Source organism: Rhinopithecus roxellana, chromosome 13, assembly GCF_007565055.1.
Source record: "Rhinopithecus roxellana isolate Shanxi Qingling chromosome 13, ASM756505v1, whole genome shotgun sequence".
In the NCBI taxonomy this organism is placed as follows: Eukaryota; Metazoa; Chordata; class Mammalia; order Primates; family Cercopithecidae; genus Rhinopithecus; species Rhinopithecus roxellana.
The window spans coordinates 119,464,989-119,485,659 of NC_044561.1; the positions used below are offsets into that span (position 1 = coordinate 119,464,989).

Here is a 20,671-nt window from a genome sequence, read left to right on the forward strand (position 1 = left end):
CTCAAAATAAATAAATAAACAAAAATTACGTTTTTAAAAAAGTATGCCCCATGCAATATTTTGGACATATTTATACTAAAAAATTATTTATTGTTTTTCTAAAATTAAAATTTAACTGGATGTCCTGTATTTTTATCTGGCAACTCTACACTGAAAGAATCATTGAATTTTAAATAGATGTTTCTTCATTAGAAGCGATCTTAGTTTCTAACAGATTCATGTAAAGAAAAAGACTGAAAAACATTTAGAGGTAGAGGTGCTTGTTTCTTTTCTTTTCTTTTTTTATTTTTGAGACAGGGTCTCCCTCTGTCACCCAGGCTGGAGTGCAATGACATGATCAGGGCTCACTGCAGCCTCAACCTCCTGAGCGCAGGTGATGCTCCCATCTTAGCCTCCTGAGCAGCTGGGACCACCGGCACACACCACTAGGCCTGGCTAATTTTTGTATTTTTTGTAGAGATGTGGTTTCATCATGTTGCCTAGGCTGGTCTCACACTCCTGGGCTCAAGCCTGCCTCCTTGGCCTCCCAACATGTTGGGATTACAGTTATGAGCCACTGCACCTGGTCTGGTATCTCTTAATTTAAGTTTTTAATTATTATTTTTCTGGTTACATATACAGGGACAGAGATTCTGTGACCCAACTTCATCTTGCCATCTTTACCCAGAACTTTCACATTACCTCATTTACACAGCAACCCTGTGTAATGAATGCTAAATGATTTAAACTTTAAACATTCCTTAACATTTCAAACATACATCACATACATACCTTTCTACTCACCACTGTGATTAAACAAATGTAAACGCTTTTGCTAACGTGCTTTAGAAATGAAGTGATATAAAAGTTGGCTGGGCGCAGTGGCTCACGCCTGTAATCCCAGCACTTTGGGAGGCCAAGGCAGGTGGATCACCTGAGATCAGGAGTTCGAGACCAGCCTGGCCAAAATGGTGAAACCCTGTCTCTACTGAAAATACAAAAATTAGCCTGGCATGGTGGCATCTGCCTGTAATCCCAGCTACTCAGGAGGCTGAGGCAGGAGAATTGCTTGAACCTGGGAGGTGGAGGTTGCAGTGAGCCGAGATTGCACCATTGCACTCCAGCCTGGGCAACAAGAGAAAAACTCTGTCTCAAACAAACAAACAAAAAACAGCTAAGACCATTCTATCACCCTCATCTCCCTCCAGGTAATTACTCCCCTGAAATACATTCCCATGTATATTTTGTACTTTTAATTTAATTTTATTTTTAACAGACAGAGTCTCACTCTGTTGCTCAGGCGGGAGTTCAGTGGTGCTCTTGCTCACTGCGGCAGCCTCCCTAGCCTCCCAAATAGCTAGGACTACAGGTACATACCACCGTGTCTGGCTAATTTTAAAAATTGTTTTTTTGTAGAGACAGGGTCTTGCTATGTTGCCCAGGCTGGCCTCAAACTCCTGACCACAAGGGATCCTCTCACCTTGACTTCCCAAAGCACTGGAATTACAGGCATGAGCCCAGTTATAGAGTGCCCAGCCCATATTTTGTACTTTTATCGTAAAAGATATATCCATAAACTATATAGTGTTGTTTAATAGTGTTTAGACACAGTTTATATATGCTTTTATGACTTTTTTAAAAACTGTACTAGGTTTTTAAGATTTAAGCGTGTTGAAACATGTAACTAGTTTACTGGTTCTTAAAGTGTAGTCCCTGGACCAGCAGCATCAGCAACATCTGATAATTTGTTAGAAATGCAAATTTCCGCTGAATGAATCAGAAACTCTAGAGGTAGGGCCCAGGACCCAGTCATATGTCCTTTACCAAGCCCTTCTGATGATTTCGATATACCCTGAAGTTGGAGAACTACTGCGCTACTGTATTTATTTTATTTGTTGTCTAGTATTGTGTTGTATGAATGAGTCACAGTTTATGTATCTGTACTAAGGAAGTTAGGTTTTTGTTTTGTTTTGATTTTTGTTATTGCTGTTGTTTTTGAGACAGAGTTTCGCTCTGTTGCCCAGGCTGGAATACAGTGGCGCAATCTCAGGTCACCGCAATCTCTGCCTCCCGGGTTTAAGTGATTCTCCCGCCTCAGCCTCTTGAGTAGCTGGGATTACAGGCGCCTACTACCACGCCAAGCTAAGTTTTCTATTTTTAATGGAGATGGGGGTTTCACCATGTTGGCCAGGCTGGTCTCGAACTCCTGACCTCAAGTGAGCCACCTGCCTTGGCCTCCCAAAGTGCTAGGGTTACAGGTGTGAGCCACCACGCCCGGCCCTGCTTCTTTTTACAAATGGTGCTGCGTTGAACCTGCTAGTGCGTATCTCCTTGGGTACCCATTTCAGAGCTTTCCAGGATACTCATTTAGGAGTGGAGTTGCTATCTTTGTAGTAGATCACATTTTAAACTTTACAAGATTTAGCAAGATTACTCGCCAAAGAAGTATTATTTAAAGAAGTATATTCCTGCCAGCAGTGTGTAAGTACCATTTGTAAGTTTCCTTGCCAACTTTTGATATTTTCAGACTTTATTCATTTATTTATTTTTGACTACGATGATGGCTGTGAATGATGTATTTGTGGATTTCATTTTAATTTTCTTGAATTGAGCGATATTCAGCACCTTATCCTACAGCTATCCAGGTTTCTTTCTTTGGGAATTGCCTGTTCACATTTCTGGCCCATTTTTCCATTAGGTTTACCTATAGTTTTAAAAAATTCATTCATAGAAGTCCTTTACGTATTCTGGATACTGATCTTGTGTCCGGATGACGTCTTCTCTCTGTGGTTTGTCATTTTACTTTGTTAATAGTGTCCTGTCATTCAAAAGTCTTAAATTTTAATTCAAATGTTGCAACATTCCTCTTTATGGTTCCTATGTAGTGCCTTGTTTAAGAACGCCGTTCCCAGTGTCATATAGATAGTCTCCTTGGTAAATACTACCATGATGTCAATTTGGTAGATGAGTCAACGGAGGCCCTGAGAACTTAAATGACATGCTCAGGGTTACAGAGCACTGGAGATGAGTGACTGGAGCTTTTGGTTCCTGGGTTGCACCGCACTCCACAGTTTCAGAACGTTTTGCCACCCTATTCTGCGGTTTGTTTCACCAGAACTCTTGTCGGTCTTTTTCTGTAGGTGGAGAGGGTGTGCAGAGCTCAGAAAGGATGCAGGTTTGGTGCAGTTTTTATTTACTCCATAATGAAGCACCTGGCTCTAGACTTTAGGATTTTTAAAAAGATTTACATTATTTCAAATAATTTCAGATTTACAGAAAAGTTTCAAAAAATAGTATAAAGAATGATCGGCCCAGCATAGTGGCTCATGCCTGTATTTTCAGCACTTTGGGAGGCCGAGGTGGGTGGATCACTTGAGACCAGGAGTTTGAGATCAGACTGGACAACAAAGTGAGACCCCGTCTCTACAAAACAAACAAAATTACCCAGGTGTTGCTTCCGCTTGGCTGTTTTCCTGCACAGGAGGGCGGTAGGCACCCATGGCGCCCAGCCGGAATGGCATGATCTTGAAGCCCCGCTTTCGCAAGGACTGGCAGCGGCGCACTTGGTTCAACCAGCAGGCGCGGAAGATCCGCGGAGTCAGGGCCCTGCAAGCCAAGGCGTGCCGCATCGCATCGGGGCCCAGCCAGCCCATCGTGAGTCCGTACCACACGGAGGCAAGCGTAGGCCAGGGCTTCAGCCTGGAGGAGCTCAGGGTGGCCGGCATTCACAAGAAGGTGGCCCGAATCATTGGCATTTTTGTGGATCCGAGGAGGTGGAACAAGTCCACTGCTGTCCCTGCAGGCCAATGTACAGCGGCTGAAGGAGTACCTCTCCAAACTCATTTTCTTCCTCAGGAAGCCCTCGGCCCCCCAAGAAGGGAGACAGTTCTGCTGAAGAACTGAAACTGGCCACTCAACTGACAGGACCGGTCATGCCCATCCAGAATGTCTACAAGAAGGAGAAAACTCGAGTCGTCACTGAGGAGAAGAATGTCAAAGCCTTCGCTAGTCTCCGCATGGCCCGTGCCAACGCCCGGCTTTTCGGCATACGGGCAAAAAGTGCCAAGGAAGCTGCAGAACAGAATGTTGAAATAAAAGTAAAGCCCTCTTGGGGACTTGAGATAAAAAAGAAGAAAAAATTACCCAGGTGTGGTGGTGCGCACCTGTAGTCCCAGCTACTCGGGAGGCTGAGGCAGAGGAATTGCTTGAGTCCAGGAGATTGAGGCTGGGCTGAGCCATGATTGCACACTGTACTCCAGCAGGGATGACAGAGTGAGACCCTGTTGAGATAGAAAAGCAGGGGGTAGGGGGAAGGGGAGGGGGAGAGAGAAGGGAGGCCAGGTGCAGTGGCTCACGCCTGTAATCCCAGCACTTGGGGAAACCGAGGTGGGCAGATCAGAAGATCAGGAGTTTGAGACCAGCCTGGCCAACATAGTGAAACCCCATCTCTACTAAAAAAAAAAAAAAAAAAAAAAAAAAAAAAATACAAGAACTAGCTGGGCGTGGTGCTGTGTGCCTGTAATCCCAGCTACTCGAGAGGCTGAGGCAGGAGAATTGCTTGAAGCTGGGAGGCGGAGTTTGCACTGAGCCAAAATTGCACCATTGCACTCCAGCCTGGGCAACAGAGTGAGACTCCATCTAAAAATAAAATAAATTAAAAAAGAATTTTTGAATGTCCTTCACACAGATTCCCCAAACGAACATTTCACTGTTTGTTCTGTAACTCCCCCTCTACCCATCTCTTTCTGTTCCCCTCTCTCTGACTCTTGCCTAATCTACAGACTTCATATGCATTTCACAAATGGTCCCGGTAATGTTCTTCAGAGCAAAAAAACACAGTGTTTTTTTCCTAGTCCAGGATCCAATCTAGGATACATGTTGCCTTTAGTTTTCAAGTCTCTTGAGTCTCCTTTAATCTACCACAGTTCTTCAGTCTTTTTTGTCTTTCATGACCTTGACATTTTTGAAGAGTACAGGCCATTTATTTTATAGAATGTTCCTCTTTGGGGCTTGTCTGATGTTTATTCATTGTTAGATTCAGGTTATACATCTTTGGCAGGAATGTGCAGAAGTGATGTTGTGTCCTTCTCAGCCAGTGTTTGTTCTAAACCCTTTTGACTAGAACCCCCTGAAGCATTATGTGCATAGATGCATTTTTTTTCCAGGCAAAGGGATTAAAATCTCTTATATACAATTCTCAGAGGGCTCACACAACCTAGTAAGAGCCAAGACATGGCCGGGTGCAGTGGCTCATGCCTGTAGTCCTAGCACTTTGAGAGGCCGAGGCGGGTGGATCACCTGAGGTCAGGAGTTCAAGGCCAGCCTGGCCAACATGGTGAAACCCTGTCTCTACTAAAAATAGAAAAATTAGCCAGGCGTGTTGGCGTGTGCCTGTAATCCCAGCTACTCAGGAGGCTGAGGCAGGAGAATCGCGTGAACCCTGGAGGCAGAGGTTGCTGTGACCTGAGATTGCGCTGTTGCACTCCAGCCTGGGTGACAAGAGTGAAACTCTGTCAAAAAGAAAAAAGCCAAGACATTCCACATTTGTCCTTGCAGGTCTTGGTGGAAGTCCTTGGCTAACAGGGCCGTCTGAAAGACGCTAGGAGACAGGCACCGAGAGTGGGGGAGAAGAGGTTTCTGCATCACTTTATGAGCTCCACAACCTTCTGGGACCTGCCTATGCTGCCCCAGGGAATTTATCTAGTGTGCCATGCAAACAGATATCCCACCCTCCAGCTTCCTTGGCCCAAGTTTATTGAGGGAATTTACCATTTATGAAGTCTTGGTGGATCAGAACATAAATGGTGGAATCTGGATGGTCTGTGTTCACTTCTTTCTCCACCACTTCCTAGCTGGGAAAGCTTTGGCTTTAACCTTCCCGCATCTCACTTCCTTCATCTGTAAAAGGCATGTAAGAATAGTCAGAAGGTCAGGATGAAGTAAGCTAAGTTAAATGAGGTAGCACATATCACTCTTAGAATCATGCCTGGCTCATTGTGTGGGCTCATTAGCTCATAGATCTCACCTTCTGTAGGTTCACTTGATGACATCACACTTTGTGTCTTCCTATAGATTTGCTTGTGCTATTAGTTAGACCATTCCTAGAAAGCAGAGGCCCTTGGGTTTTCATGGGCTACTCTGTTGACAGAGGGAATAAATTTCACTGATCATTGAGTGATCATTGAATTCTAGTCCCCTTGGACATTGGAGTGGGGGTAGAGGGGACTTTGTTGAGACCATATCAAATTTCTGGTGAGCCCAGTAGAACTAATACCTTCTCAAAGCAAGATTCTGTAAAACATGGTGAATCAGAATGGAACTTCAAAAGCTCTGTTGTATGTTGATAGAGGTGGTTCAGAGAGTTGTTGAAAGACTACCCTAAAGTCCCTCCCAGCCAGTAGAAAGTTTCTTTGGCAGGGTTACTTGGCTTGAAGCCCAGCCTTAATGACACCTACCATGTCAGTATAGCTCTGTACAACTGTGGTAGTGAGAATAATGACTCCCTGAAGAAGCCCACGCCCTGATCTCTGGAAGCTGTGAATATGTCACCTTACACGGCAACAAGAACTTTGCAGATGTCATTGATCTTGAGATGGGGAGATAGTCCTAGATTACTTAGGTGCACTCAATGTAATCACAAGCGTTCTTGTAAGACGGAAGTAGGAGGTTCAGAATCAGAGAAGATGTGATGACAGAAGCAGAGGAGGGAGGGAAGGAAGGAGGCATGGGCCAGAGAAGAGAAAGATGCTACACTGCTGGCTTTGAAGACAGAAGATGGGGCCACGAGCCAAGGAAAGCAGGTGGCTCCTAGAAGCTGGAAAAGGCAAGAAAACAGATTCTCCCCCAGGCTCCCCAGTCCTGATCCATTTTTGACTTTGGACTTTCTTCTCTCCAGAAGACTAAATAAATACATGTTTTCCTTTTCTAATTTTACCATGGCTTACTTTTTTCCCTTTTGATAATTAAATCTTTAACCCAATTAAAATCAGTTTTGATGCATGATGTCATGGGTAGGTATAATTAGATTCTCCCTTTTAATAATTAAAACTTTAATCCAATTAAAATCAGGGTTTATTTTTGGTGATTTGTTTTGTTTTGTTTTTTTGAAACAGAGTCTCGCTGTTGCCCAGGCTGGAATGCAGTTGCACGATCTCAGCTCAATTTTCCTACAAGTGTTGTGGTATGTAAATAGAATGTAACTCTAATAATCATACAGAAAGGTAAAGGAAAATGTCAGAGTCAGGCAGGTCAGCTGAGTCGGTGGCTCACTGTTTCCTGAAGTTTTTTATTCATTGAGTCCAGGGTAGAACTTGAGAATATTTATTTACTTAGTTTTTAAAAAAACTCTCTCAGGTTTGCAAATCACTGGGCTGGTTTACAAATTAAAACTGCAGAGATAAACTACCTAAAAGCTGTTTTCCACATGTCACCAATTTTCAGGGTTCCTCACAAATAACCCAAATAGAGAATGTTAAATCTCCCTTATGAGGGTTAGAAGTGGATAACTGGCCAAGTCAGTAGAGACAGAATTTGAAGGATAAGTTTTCCAAATTCAAAACTTAGTGGTGTTAAGTAACCATTTTATCCTTATTCATAGTTTCTGGAAATCAGGGTTTCCAGAGGGGCTTGGTTAGGCAATTTTTCTTCACGTAGTCTTAGGGCCTATCCATGTGGTCTCTCTGCACAGAGTTGTGGAGAGAGGGCTTCCTCACTTCATGGTGGCCTCAGGGCAGTTGTGCTGCTCACATGAAGCTCAGGGCTCTGAGGAGTGGCTAAGAGAACCAGGCAGGAGCTGTATTGCCTTCTATGACAGTTTCAAGAGTCACATAAGCCTGGCCAGATTCAAGGGAAGGGAGCGTAGAACCCCATCTCTCAATGGGAAGAATATCAAAGTCCCACCCTGAGATGTGGTTGTGGCCATCACTGGGAAATGCAGTCTGCCACAGTGGAGTCATCTGTAGCCCCCACATTCAGTGCACCAGAGCCTTTCTCTCAAATCTTTCTTGAATCTGTCCACTTCTCTATGTATCCCTGCCCACCAGTAGTCCAAGCCATCATCATCCCTAGCTTGGACCCCTTTGGCTGCCTCCAAACCAGGGCCCCCGCTTCCACTTTTCTTTCCCTTCAATTCTTTCTCTTCTACAGCTAGAGTGATATTTTTATAAAACAAATTTAATTGTACTCCCCATTGTTCTTAGAATAATAATAAAGCTGCCTTCAAGGCCCTGCGAGATCTAGATACTTTCTGCCTTCCAGACTTATCTTATCCCACTGGGCCCCTTTCTTTCCAACCTGCAACCCTATCGGTATTCTTTCACGTCCTACATCCACCACGTTCTTTCCACCTCAAGGCCTTTGTACCTCCCTTTTCCTCTGCTTAAAGTACTTTCCCAGCCCCTTTGCTACCTCTCCCCACTCCCTCCTCCCTTTCGTCTCTTTAACTCCTACTCCTCCTGAAGAATGAGTCTCTGCAGATATAATTAATACAGGGTCATACTGCATAAGGCGGGGGAGCCAATTCAATACTGGTGCCTTAATAAGAAGAGAGAAATGTAACTGAAATCTTACTCCCCTGCACTCAGAGTAGAGAGGGAGTATGGCATGGTAGCTAGGAGCACAGACTATGGATTCAGACTTCCTGGCTCTAAATCCTGGCTCTACCATTTACTAGCTGTGTGACCTTGGGGGATGTACCTAACCTCTCTGTGCCTCAGTTTTTTCCTTTGTAGAACAAGGATGGTAACAGTAGCTGTCTCAAAGCATTGCTGAGAATGTTGGTGAGTTAACGTAGGTCAAACACTTAGAAAAATGCCTGCCACTTAGTGCTAAGTAAGCTTGGCTGGTAGTTGTCATCTTGTTACATGCTCTTACAGGATGGTGCATTTCTCTTTTCTACCATTTGCCCAATCAGAGGCCAGACAATGGGATGTGAAGAGATGTTTCCTATTGTCTCCTAATCTATGACTTTAGACCCACAGCTGAGGATAAACAGGTGCTAAATATATTATGAACCTTAACTTGGGGTTCATGAACTTGGATGGAAAAAATTTACTCCTTTATTTTCATTGACCTCTAACTTAAATTAAGCATTTCTTTTGATCGTGAATGTAGGCAATAAACTACAGTAGTGTTAGCAGGGCCTGCTACCTTGTCACCAATAGAAGGCACAGATATTTCTATTTGATATCACACTAGAGTTGCTGCTGCAGATGTCTCGAATTATTGTTTGCACACATCATTACTTTGAAATTATGGAGGTTTTAGGCTTGCCACTAGAGCTTGTTATTTAATCCATTATTAAAGAGGCACATACATGTGTATCACATACTTGTCTTAATATTTTGATGACTATATTTCAATATAACTGGTCTTCTTTATAACTCTATCATATTTTACATTTACAAAGATTTTTCTGAGAAGAATCTGTAGGATTCTCCAGATGGCCAGAGGAGTCTACAACACAAAGAAAACTTAAGAATCCTGTTTTAAAGAAAGCAGCCAACAACTTGGGTGAAAAGCTCTTTCAAGGGCATATTAAGAGGTGAGTGCGGCCGGGCGCGGTGGCTCAAGCCTGTAATCCCAGCACTTTGGGAGGCCGAGACGGGCGGATCACGAGGTCAGGAGATCGAGACCATCCTGGCTAACACGGTGAAACCCCGTCTCTACTAAAAAATACAAAAAACTAGCCGGGCGAGGTGGCGGGCGCCTGTAGTCCCAGCTACTCGGGAGGCTGAGGCAGGAGAATGGCGTAAACCCGGGAGGCGGAGCTTGCAGTGAGCTGAGATCCGGCCACTGCACTCCAGCCCGGGAGATAGAGCGAGACTCCGTCTCAAAAAAAAAAAAAAAAAAAAAAAAAAAAAAAAAAAAAAAAAGAGGTGAGTGCTTTCTTTGAGTCAGCCATTGTGCTGAGGACTTTATATGTATCTTCATTTAATCCTCCCAACACCCTTAGAAGTAGGTATTATTATTTATTCCCATTTTATAGATGAGAAAATTGAGGCTCAGAAGAGTCGGCAAATTACCCAAGGTCACAGAGTAGTATGTTAGTGGCAAAGTCTACGCTCTTAATGATTTCAGTGTCCTGCTTCTCGTATAAATCCTTTGAGTCAGCCGGGTGCGGTGTCTCATGCCTGTAATCCCAGCACTTTGGGAGGCCAAGGTGGGTGGATCACGAGGTCAGAAGTTCGAGATCAGCCTGACCAACATGGTGAAACCCGTTCTCTACTAAAAATACAAAAATTAGCCGGGCATGGTGGTGTGCGCCTGTAATCCCAGCCACTCAGGAGGCTGAGGCAGGAGAATTGATTGAACCCAGGAGGTAGAGGTTGCAGTCAGCTGAGATCATGCCACTGCACTCCAGCCTGAGTGACAGAGCAAGCCTCTGTCTCAAAAAAAAAAAAAAAAAAAAAAAAAAAAAAAAAAAAAAAAAAATCCTTTGAGTCTTTGCCACTACTCTGCAATGTAAGTACCTCATATGTTCATTTTACAGATGAGGAAACTGAGACTCAAAAAGGTAGAGTCATTTTATTTCTCACTGTTAAGTGATATAGTTAGGATTTAAACCCATTTCTGTGAGACTACTAAGCCCACGTGTTCCATTGTACCTGGGTTAATTACAGGTATCATGGAAATACAGCCTGGGAGAGCTGGTGGTTTATCCGATACCTTTCTATGACATCCATCAGGATTAGGTAGTTTGGAAAGAAATTATTACTTTTACTGTTTTTGCTGTGGGGTGACAGAACTGTGCGGGGAACGTCTTTATGGATGTGAAATTCACGTCAGCATTTGGAAAACTCCATTAGCCACTATTGTCGAGACCAGGGAGTTAAAAGTAGGAAGCAAGAGATAAAAGAATGCATGGGTAGGAAGTTCTGTGTTGGCTCATGCTGAAACAGAAAGAATCATTATTTTGAAACCATTAATGATGAACTTGGTAAGGATCAAAGTAGTCTCGTGACCTGTAAATCTAATGAAATGAAAATGAGGTAATGGTATGTTTTATAACCGTGGAGGATCTGAGAAGCCGGAAATTATCTCAGCGTGAATACTATAAGAGAAGAGGGAACAATGGAAGCCATCTAGAAAAGGATCTTTATTCAGCTTTATTTATAGCAGGTATTTGTCTTGTCTTTCAGTACAGGGATCACAAAGGGGTTTGTTTCACCTTGCTGGGTGTATGAAAATACAGTGGTTGTCACAGTCCCTGCTGCTTCCTTCCATGGAACTTAGCACGTACAAAGGAGGGAAAGGTGGAGGCCTGTGATGAGGGGGATGAATAGCTCGGGCTGGGAGGGGAGTCTGAAGGTAGGAGAGACTGGGGAGAAGAAAAGAACTAAGAGAGATTCTTTCCACCATTGCCCAACCCCCTTTCTCTAATTTTTTACCTTTTTTTTTTTTTGTTTTGAGACTGAGTCTCGCTCTGTTGCCCAGGCTGGAGTGCAGTGGCGCAATCTCGGCTCGCTGCAACCTCCACCTCCTGGGTTCACGCCATTCTCCTGCCTCAGCCTCCCGAGTAGCTGGGACTACAGGCACCTGCCACCACGCCCGGCTAACATTTTGTATTTTTAGTAGAGACGAGGTTTCACCGTGTTAGCCAGGATGGTCTCGATCTCCTGACCTCGATGATCCACCAGCCTCTGCCTCCCAAAGTGCTGAGATTGCAGGTGTGAGCCACCACATCTGGCCAATTTTTACTTTTTAAAAATATTTATTTTAACAGAGATGGGATCTCATTATGTTGTCCTCACTGGTCTCAAACTCCTAGGCTCAAGTGATCCTCCCTCCTTGGCTTCCCAAAGTGCTGGGATTACAGGTGTGAGCCACTGTACCTAGCCCCAATCCTGTTTTTCCAGACCTGAGCTATCTAACATAGTAGCTACTAGCTATATGTGGCTCTTTACATTTGATAAAAGTCAATACAATGAAACCCCCACTTTCATGGTGGTACTAGCCACATTCCAGATGTTCAACAGGCACATGTAGCTAGTGGTAGCTACTGTATTGGATGGCATAAATATGCAATGTTTACATCATCACAGAAAGTTCTACTGGATAGCACAAATAAATACTCCAATCCACCTAGATGTTTGGAGTATTTAAAGCCTAGGACAAGGGAAATCCCATGACTGTAACATCCCTGGCCCAAAAGATGACAGAGCGTAGAGTCTTTGAAATGGGGCATAAGGGTCCCAGTTTTCTGGGTGACCTTAGGCTAGCTACTTCTATTCTCTAGAACTCAGTTTCCTAATGTTAAAGAGTAATACCATTTTTCATTAGACATTATGTGAGAAAATCACATGGTTAACTTAGTCCTTATAATAACCATGTGAGCTCCTAGGCTCATTTCATAGAGAAGAAACTGGAAGTTAAGAATATGCTTAAGGACACACAGTCAGTAGCAGAATCAGATTTTGGGCCAGGCCTATGACTTCAGAAGTTACACTTTTACTCATCGAGAGATGTTGCCTCCTGCTGCTAGTTCCTCATTTGTAGATCAAAGTGCCTTTGTTGTATTCTCCCAGAAACAGAAACTGAGACAAAGATTTGAGTGCAAGTAACAAGTACTTTATTTGAGAGGTGACTCCGGGAAGCACTGATGGGGTAATGGGTAACTGAGACAGAAAGGAGAAGGAAGCCATTACACGGTGGGCAAATGAGCAGGTTACACTGGAGGCAACTGTGGCTTCACCTTGACTGGACAGTGTAGAACACATACCTTTTAGTTATCCCAGCTTAGGGGCAAGGGAGCTGGGGCATTGATCCACCACCTCCTCATCTGTCATTGGTAGAAGGCAGCATTATCTCCAGCAGTTCTGGTCTGCCCTCTGAAGGGCTAAAAATGCTCTTGTGGCCAAAAAAACGCTCTGGGGCAGAAGGTCACAGGTGCTTGAGATAGGGAACAGGAAGAGTGGGAACAGTGAATAGGGAAGACCTGAGGCTGGAGTGCCAACAAGGTGCTACATGGGGATTGGATTAAGTCCTCTGTCTGCTTTAACCAATTTGTGACTAGTGGTGCTGGTATTAGGTATTTTTACATCAGAAAACGTGAAAGCATAATGACTACAATCTACCGGAGCAGGGGTCCCCAACACCCGGGCCGTGGACCGGTACCCGTCCATGGCCTGTTAGGAACCAGGTGCCCAGCAGGAGGTGAGCACCCGGCTAGTGAGCATTACAGGCTGAGCTCTGCCTCCTATCAGATCAGCAATGGCATTAGATTTTCATGGAACTGAGAACTCTATTGTGAACCTCACAGGTGAGGGATCTACGTTGCGTGCTTTTCATGAGAATCTAATGCCTGATGATCTGAGGTGGAACAGTTTTATCCAAAACCAGGAACCATCCTTCCCAACCCCTCCCTCCATGGAAATATTGTCTTCCACAAAACTGGTCCCTGGTGCCAAAAAGGTTGGGGACCGCTATACCAGAGGATATCTGTAGGGGAGAGCCTGGAGATACAATTAGACATCTGAGCTGATTTTCAACATGGATGACAGAGTAAAGGGTTAATATTCAGGCTGGAATTTTGTCTAGTTCAATACTATAACCCCAACACGTGACCTAATAAGTGCTCAATGCATATTAGTTGAGTCACTACATGATTGAATAAAGTTAATATGAAACAGACAATTTAATAGAAAATGGGGCCGGGCGCGGTGGCTCAAGCCTGTAATCCCAGCACTTTGGGAGGCCGAGGCGGGCGGATCACGAGGTCAGGAGATCGAGACCAGCCTGGCTAACACGGTGAAACCCCGTCTCTACTAAAAATACAAAAACTAGCCGGGCGAGGTGGCGGGCGCCTGTAGTCCCAGCTACTCGGGAGGCTGAGGCAGGAGAATGGCGTAAACCCGGGAGGCGGAGCTTGCAGTGAGCTGAGATCTGGCCACTGCACTCCAGCCTGGGCGACAGAGCGAGACTCCGCCTCAAAAAAAAAAAAAAAAAAGAAAAGAAAAGAAAAGAAAATGGACAAAGGATATATACAGTTAGTTCACAGAGGAGGAGATCCAAATGGTTGATAAACATTTGATAGGATCCTCAACTTCCCTAATAATTGAGGAAATGTAAATAAATTGCAGCAAAGAGATATCTCTCTTCACCATCACATGGTCAAACATTAAAATGAATAACATTTAGTACTGGGGAGAAGGCAGACTAAAGGTGCCTTCAAGCATATGAATTTCTCAAGGTTTTTGGAAAGTATCTTTAAAATATCTGTTAGCATTTACAATATAAATACCCACAAATTCCTTCTAGAAATCTATTGTATAGCATAAAAGCACAGGTGCCTAACCATATGTGTGAAAACGTTGTTGCAGCCTGCTTTGCAGTAGAGAGAACCTGGATGCAACCTGAATGTACATCAACAGGAAAATGGTTAAATTGGTTGTGACAAGCCACACCATGGAATCTCACACAGTTATTTTAAAGAAAGAGTGTGTACGATCTGTGTCTACTAACCTGGAATTATTTCCATGATATATTATTAAGTGACAAAAATGATTGCAAAAAAAGATAGAGATTCCTTTTCTTATTAAATGAACAAATATATTCTTAAATGTGTAGACAGATACCTATCAGGCTATTATGGGGAGAGAGAGATGTAAAGATAGCTAAAGAAAAAAAAAAATAGATGCCAAGGCAGGAGGATTACTTGAGTCCAGAGGTTTTAGGCTGCAGTGAGTTATGCTAGTGCTAATGTACTGCAGCCTGGGTGACAGAGTGAGACCCTGTCTTCAATAAAAAAAAAATATGAAAAGAAAAGAAAAAATAAAAATGGGAGTTTACAAAGGTGGAAATAATATACATGGTCTAGTGTTACAGGAAAATGTAAAATAGGTAATCTATTTATGCTGTCCCTTGGAAAGAAAAATCTGAATGTCCATATAGGCAAGGATTAAAAGGTGGCACATGCAAATGTACAAACAAAAATGCTGATTTGATTATGAGATGGGACCATGGATTTTTTGGTCTGTAATAAAGCGCCTGTTTCATATTTATCTTGAATGGGAAAGGCTCGATTACTCACTGGGCTGTGGCTGCATGAAAAGATACAGAATTGTATCTCTTGATCCTGATTCCCAAAGTGCTTTTTTCTTTTCCCCCACTAATTCACTGGGAAGAAGTTGCCTTCTAATGGGTCTTTCTTCAGGGCCTGGCATTTTTAAGGCAATCAGAATTTTGAGGATGTTTTCCCTGCATTATTGGGCCAAGAAACTATCTGCCCTCTCTGGTTCTTACGTCTGGTGTGTGCCCAAATTTAGGAAGAGCAAGGGGAAAGGAGAAAAACGTCATCCTGCATAGAGAACAAGTTGTGCCAAGTGTTCTGAGGGAACATTGCAGGGCAGATGGATTGTTCTGGATGTTTAGGATGTGTACCCTTCTTACTTGAGGGGAAGGAGGGCAGGGGATTTGACAAGGAAGCCAAGGAGGCACAGAATGTGGGGTGTAAGCCAGGTGTGGCCACTCTGATTCCTTTCCCAAGACTTTGAACCTTGAGGGAGTGATGCTCAAGTTCAGGGGCAGTTAGAGATTGTGTTCATTATCTATTGTTGGGTAAGAGGTTGACCTAAAACTTAGTGGCTTGAAACAAGAAAACATCTATTATCTCACAGTTTCTGTGGATCAGGAATCCAGAAGCAGCTTAACTGGGTGGTTCTGATTAGATCGCCATTGGGGTCAAGGTGTCAGCTGGGGCTGAAGTCATATGAGGCTTGACTGCTGCGGGAGGGTCCACTTCCACTTCCACTTCTTATGTGGCCGAGGGCTGGAAGTTTTGAATCCTTGTCATATGGACTTCTCCATAGGCTGCCTGAGTGCTGAATGTCCTCATGACATGGCAGACAGCTACTTCCCCAGAGGGCCTGGAGGCCACGCAGGGGGTGGGGGAGAGGGGAGTGGGAAGGGGAGAGAAAGAGAGAGAGAGGGGGGGGGGAGAGAGAAGAGAGAGAAAGAAGCGAGAGAGAAAGGAGGAGAGAAAAGAGAAGAGAAACAGAAAAAAAAGAGAGGACAAGAAAGAAGAAAGAGAGGGAAAGGAGAGAGAGAAGAGGAGAGAGAAAGAAGAGAGAGAGAAAGAAAGAAAGATACAAGGAGAGGAGCGAGAGAAGAGAGGAGAGATAGAATATAAGAGAGACTAAGAGCCCATCGGTAGAATAAAACTAGCTACGGCTCGCAGCTCAACGTATCACGATACCATGAAGAGCTTCAGCTCCAATCCGAGAAAGGGAGAGAAGAGAAAGCGAGGAGAAGAAAGGGAGCAAGATAAGAAAGAGAGAAGAGAGTGAGAAGAGAGAGAGAACATAAGAAGTGAGAGAGTGCACACATAAGATGGAAGCCTCAGTCCTTTTATTTTTATTTAAATTTTTTTCATAGAGATGAATTATTGCTATGTTGCCCAGCTGCTCTCGAACTCCCTGCTTTAAGTGATCCTTCCTTCCTTGACCTCCCAAAGTGTTGGAATTACAGGCATGAGCCACTGCACCCGACCTCAATGGGTTTGTAACCTAATCTTGATGTGACCTACACTCCTGCTGGTTTATGTTGGTCACACAGACCAGGGTACAACAAGGAAGGGGACTACATAAGGGTGTGAAGACCAGGAGGTAGGGATCGTTGAGGGCTGTCTTGGAGGTAGACTGGCACAGAGATGGTTTATAGAACTTTTCTGTGGCAGAGTCTCATCTATTCCCTGCCTCCTGTGGTTTTGCCTGGGTTCCTCCCTTGAGCCTTCCTGTCAGTTCTCTGGGCTGCCCAACACCCTTTCAATAGTGTCCTCTTTTATTTAAGTTAACTTCTATGTCTTCTCTTGTTTGCAAGGACAACTCTAATTAGAACAGGTGCTACAAGAGAAGCCAGTGGTGGGGGAGGTGTGTGGGTAGTGGAGGAAACTTATTTTAGATAAGATGGCCAGGGAAGGCCTCTCTGAGACATGAATGGTGAGGAAGAGTCAGCAGATGAAGGGTGGGAGGAGGGGCGTTTTAGGCAGAGGGGGCACCAAGCCAAAGCTCTGAGGTGGAAACCGAGGTTGCCAATGGCCAGGTCATGCAGGCTCTTGAGGTCATGGTAAAAACTTGGATCCTCTCCCCTGCAACCAAAGCATCTCTTCTTCCAGACATCAGAGTCTGGGAGGGCTGAGGACCAGGCTCCAGGCCTCCTTGTGTGGGGATCAGAATCAGAGGTGTAAGTGGTTTTAACCAGATAAGGATCAAGACATTCTCTACTTTGTTCTCCCATCTGTTTAGCTGGCTCTTGGGTTTTCCAAATTTCTGCTTGGGTTCTTTTCTGAGTTTCTTAGTTCCCTTTAATAAATTCCCACCCGATACTGGTGAGCTAAAAGGGAAAGCTTTTTGTCCATGGTTAGGCCTGGGAATCCCAGTTAGAGAGCCCTGTCATCTTATGGAGATGGGCTGCTACCCAGGATAGTGTGGGAATGAGCAGGTGGGTCTGAGGGATCCCTTCAGCCTCATTACTCTATAGTTCTGCATTTATTCAACAAATACCTGTTCAGCATCTGGTGGAGGTTCAGACTCTGTGTGGGTGTCAGGTTACAAAGATAAAGGAGACACTGTTCCTTCTCTCCACAATTCCAGGTTAGAAGTGAGGGATGGCCTGATTCAAAGGTGATTGAGTGCAAATTCCTTGTTCCTTAGGAATCAGCAACATGGCTGACCCACAACCAAAGCCAACAGGCCCTCTGTACCCTGTATTCTAGGGAGCCAGATGGTTTCCCTCCAGGTTTACTAAAGGAGGCAGAACTGGCCCTACACCCACAGCCCCAAATCCCCATTTTCTCTTCCTTGTCCATACAGCAATCTTGGGGAGGAAGGAGGTCCTTGGTTTTATTGAGTAGTCTGGTGTTTACAGCAGAAGACAATTTCTCCCCTCTCTGTTAAAGGTGGGGTGGCAGAAATTCAAAGGAAGTCCCTTGTGGAGATTGAGAGGTGACTGCAAGCATGGGGTTCTGGGATGCTGTTCCCTGATGAGGGGTAGACTGTGGGCAGTGGACTGTGCCTCTCTGAGCAGGGGAGAGGAGAGGTGAGAAGAGGGGCATTGTGATGTAGCTGACTGGATGCGTGAGCTTCTCTAGGTCAAGTGGACATTGCAGTAATGAGCCTGGCTGGAGCACTTTTCTGGTGGCCTACTCAAACAGGTTGACTGCTGGGCAAGAGGGTCAGGACAGTGGTAGGCCCCAGGTGGTGGGGTGAGGTAGGAGAGGTCAAGCCTGGGCTGGAGGACTCTGTCAGAGAACTGTGCAGTGGAGAAGTCACTGAGGAACTTACTCATTTGCCCATGAGAAACCATATATGGACACAGGGTCGGGGTGGGGGTGGTAGGGTATATCTCCCAATCAGACCATCCCCCCACCTCCACCAAGTCCTTTTCCTCCTAGCAGGCAGAGTCCTGGCTCAAGTCAACTCTTGAATGAGTAAAAGAGAAGATAAAATAAGATTTAAATTGAGTTTGAGAATAAAGCTCTAAAGGATGGAGATTTAACAACAGAAAGTGATCCAAAGTAATGCAGTCTGCCCAAAATGTCATTAAGGGATGGAAAAGGGAGATTCAACACAGCATGACTGAAGGCAGAGATTAGGGGAAAAAATCTTCATTATTATGCCCCACGGAGTTGAATTCCCTCAATACACTGGCTCCACAAGTAAACAGAATAATTGAAATACAGCATGGTCGGGCTAGAGTCTTGCTTGGGTAAAGCTGCCCCAGGTTCTGAGAGAGCACAGGGGGATAGGTTGGTTGTTAGAGAGAGATTTCCAGAGGAGGGTCACCTGAGATGGACCTTGAAGGGTGAGAAAGAGTTGGCCAGGTGAAAGGAGAGTGGCAGTGGGAAGGGAGCTCTCCAGGCAGAGGTGACAGCATGGGACATCTAGGGAGTGGGGCTGGAGCATGAAAGGGAAGACAGGAAGGATGCTTAGAGATGTAGACCAGGAGGCCCATGGCCTTGCAGTTCTGCAAGCTTAAAGAGTGAGGGCCCTGGAGAGCCACTTTAAACCTTGGAGCAACACAATTGGATCTGCATATTAGACAGAACACTCTGGATGCCAGATTCTGGCAGCTCTGTGGACACTGGACCTCTAGGCATGCTCCTCACCCATTCACCTGGCCCTGTGAACCCACCTCCCTACAGAGGCCATTTCCTCTCTGTGCTTCCAAAAGCCTGGCTCCCTACTCTTTTGAATGTCCTTTGCTCCGTTCCTATTGCAGAACCCTTCATTGTTCCCTTTTTGATTGGCCTCCAAATATTGCTGCTTTCCCTGAAATCATCTTCTTGCTTTCCTCCTCCAGCACACTCTTCTCAGCTCAGCAAGATTCTAGGCCTTCTCTGGGCCTGTGCCCGCCAGCACATGCCTCCTCAGGATACGTATGTACTAAAATATCTTTCCTTTGTCTTATCTGGTCTTTGCCCCATGGGGCAACCCGAAGGCTAACATTTATTCCTTCACACATTAATTTAAGCTGCTTTAATTGCTGCTATGATATGTTTTATATAATATAATTAATGTTTTAATTCTATGTACTTGCTTCCCCAGGCAGTTTTGTGGAAGGCCCAATTTTGGAATCAAGCAAATAAAGAATAAGTAATGGCTGAAATCATTATAGTAACGCCCCTCTCCCAAAGGATTTAAAACCGTACTTGTTTTTTTTCAAAATGTGTTAAAAAGGGAAAAGATATTTTAATCTTCTCTTCATCCTGGGCATGTTTGGGTGGCTTTAATGAAGTTCCCTGGACCCTGATTTCAAGAGTTTCTGGCCTTTTGGTATCTGACCACCATCCTCAAGAGGCCACTGCAGCTTGAGGTCTGTGTTGAGATTACCAGCTACGCACCCCCTGCCACCAACTCTTTTTCATGATGGAGGCTGTACTTAGGATGAGAAGTTGCTGAATCCACTCATTCATTTATTCATTCATTCGACACCTGTATATTGGTGTCCTATTATGTACCTAGGACTGGGAAAGATCCAGTCCTGCCCTCAGGGAGCTCACAGTCAAATGGGACCAGGTAGAAGGAGTTATGGTCTGGCATGCTAAATGCTGTGGCAACATGGGGGAGGAGGTGGGGTGGGGTAGAGTACCTACCTCTGTCTCAGGGAGTTGGGGAAGGTTTAAGAGGAGGCGACATTTAAACTTAAGAAAGGAGAAGAAAAGGAAGGAACATCAAGATCAATGAGACAAACTATAAGGAGAAAAGATTGTGTGTCTGGGAAGTGGGGAGAGGCTGAAGCCAGTGTGCAGGGGAGGACATGGCAGGAAGTTAGCATAGAAAGAGAGGTTGGGGCTGAGTGGGGAAGGGTGTGCTCTGCCAGGACAAGGAGTTTGGATCATCCTGAGGGTATAGGGAAACCCAAAGAGGTTTTTATGCAGGAAAGTGTCCCAGTCAATCAGATCTGGAGTTTATCAAGAGAATTGCAGCAGTGTAAAGAGTTGCCTGGCACATAGTAGGTGCTCAATACATCCTGTGGAATGAGGAAGGCTGTTGGGACAGTCCAGATGAAAGATGGCAGCCTTTGAATTAGGACCGTGGCAGAGGTGACTGAAAATAGGGGATGAATCCTACAGGCAGAATCCACAAGATGCAAATGTGCCCTTAATAGCAGAAGCCACAAGAATGGAATTAGAAGCGTCCTCCCCTTCCATCTTCCCTGATCTGTGTGGTCTGACCTCTTGGCCTGTTCTAGAAAT

General features: G+C 44.7%; 1 pseudogene; it reads left to right on the top strand.

The window, feature by feature from the left end:
* The first annotated feature begins 3,477 nt into the window (after positions 1-3,477).
* LOC104678895 lies at positions 3,478-5,559 on the top strand (annotated as a pseudogene).
* Positions 5,560-20,671: the final 15,112 nt, after the last annotated feature.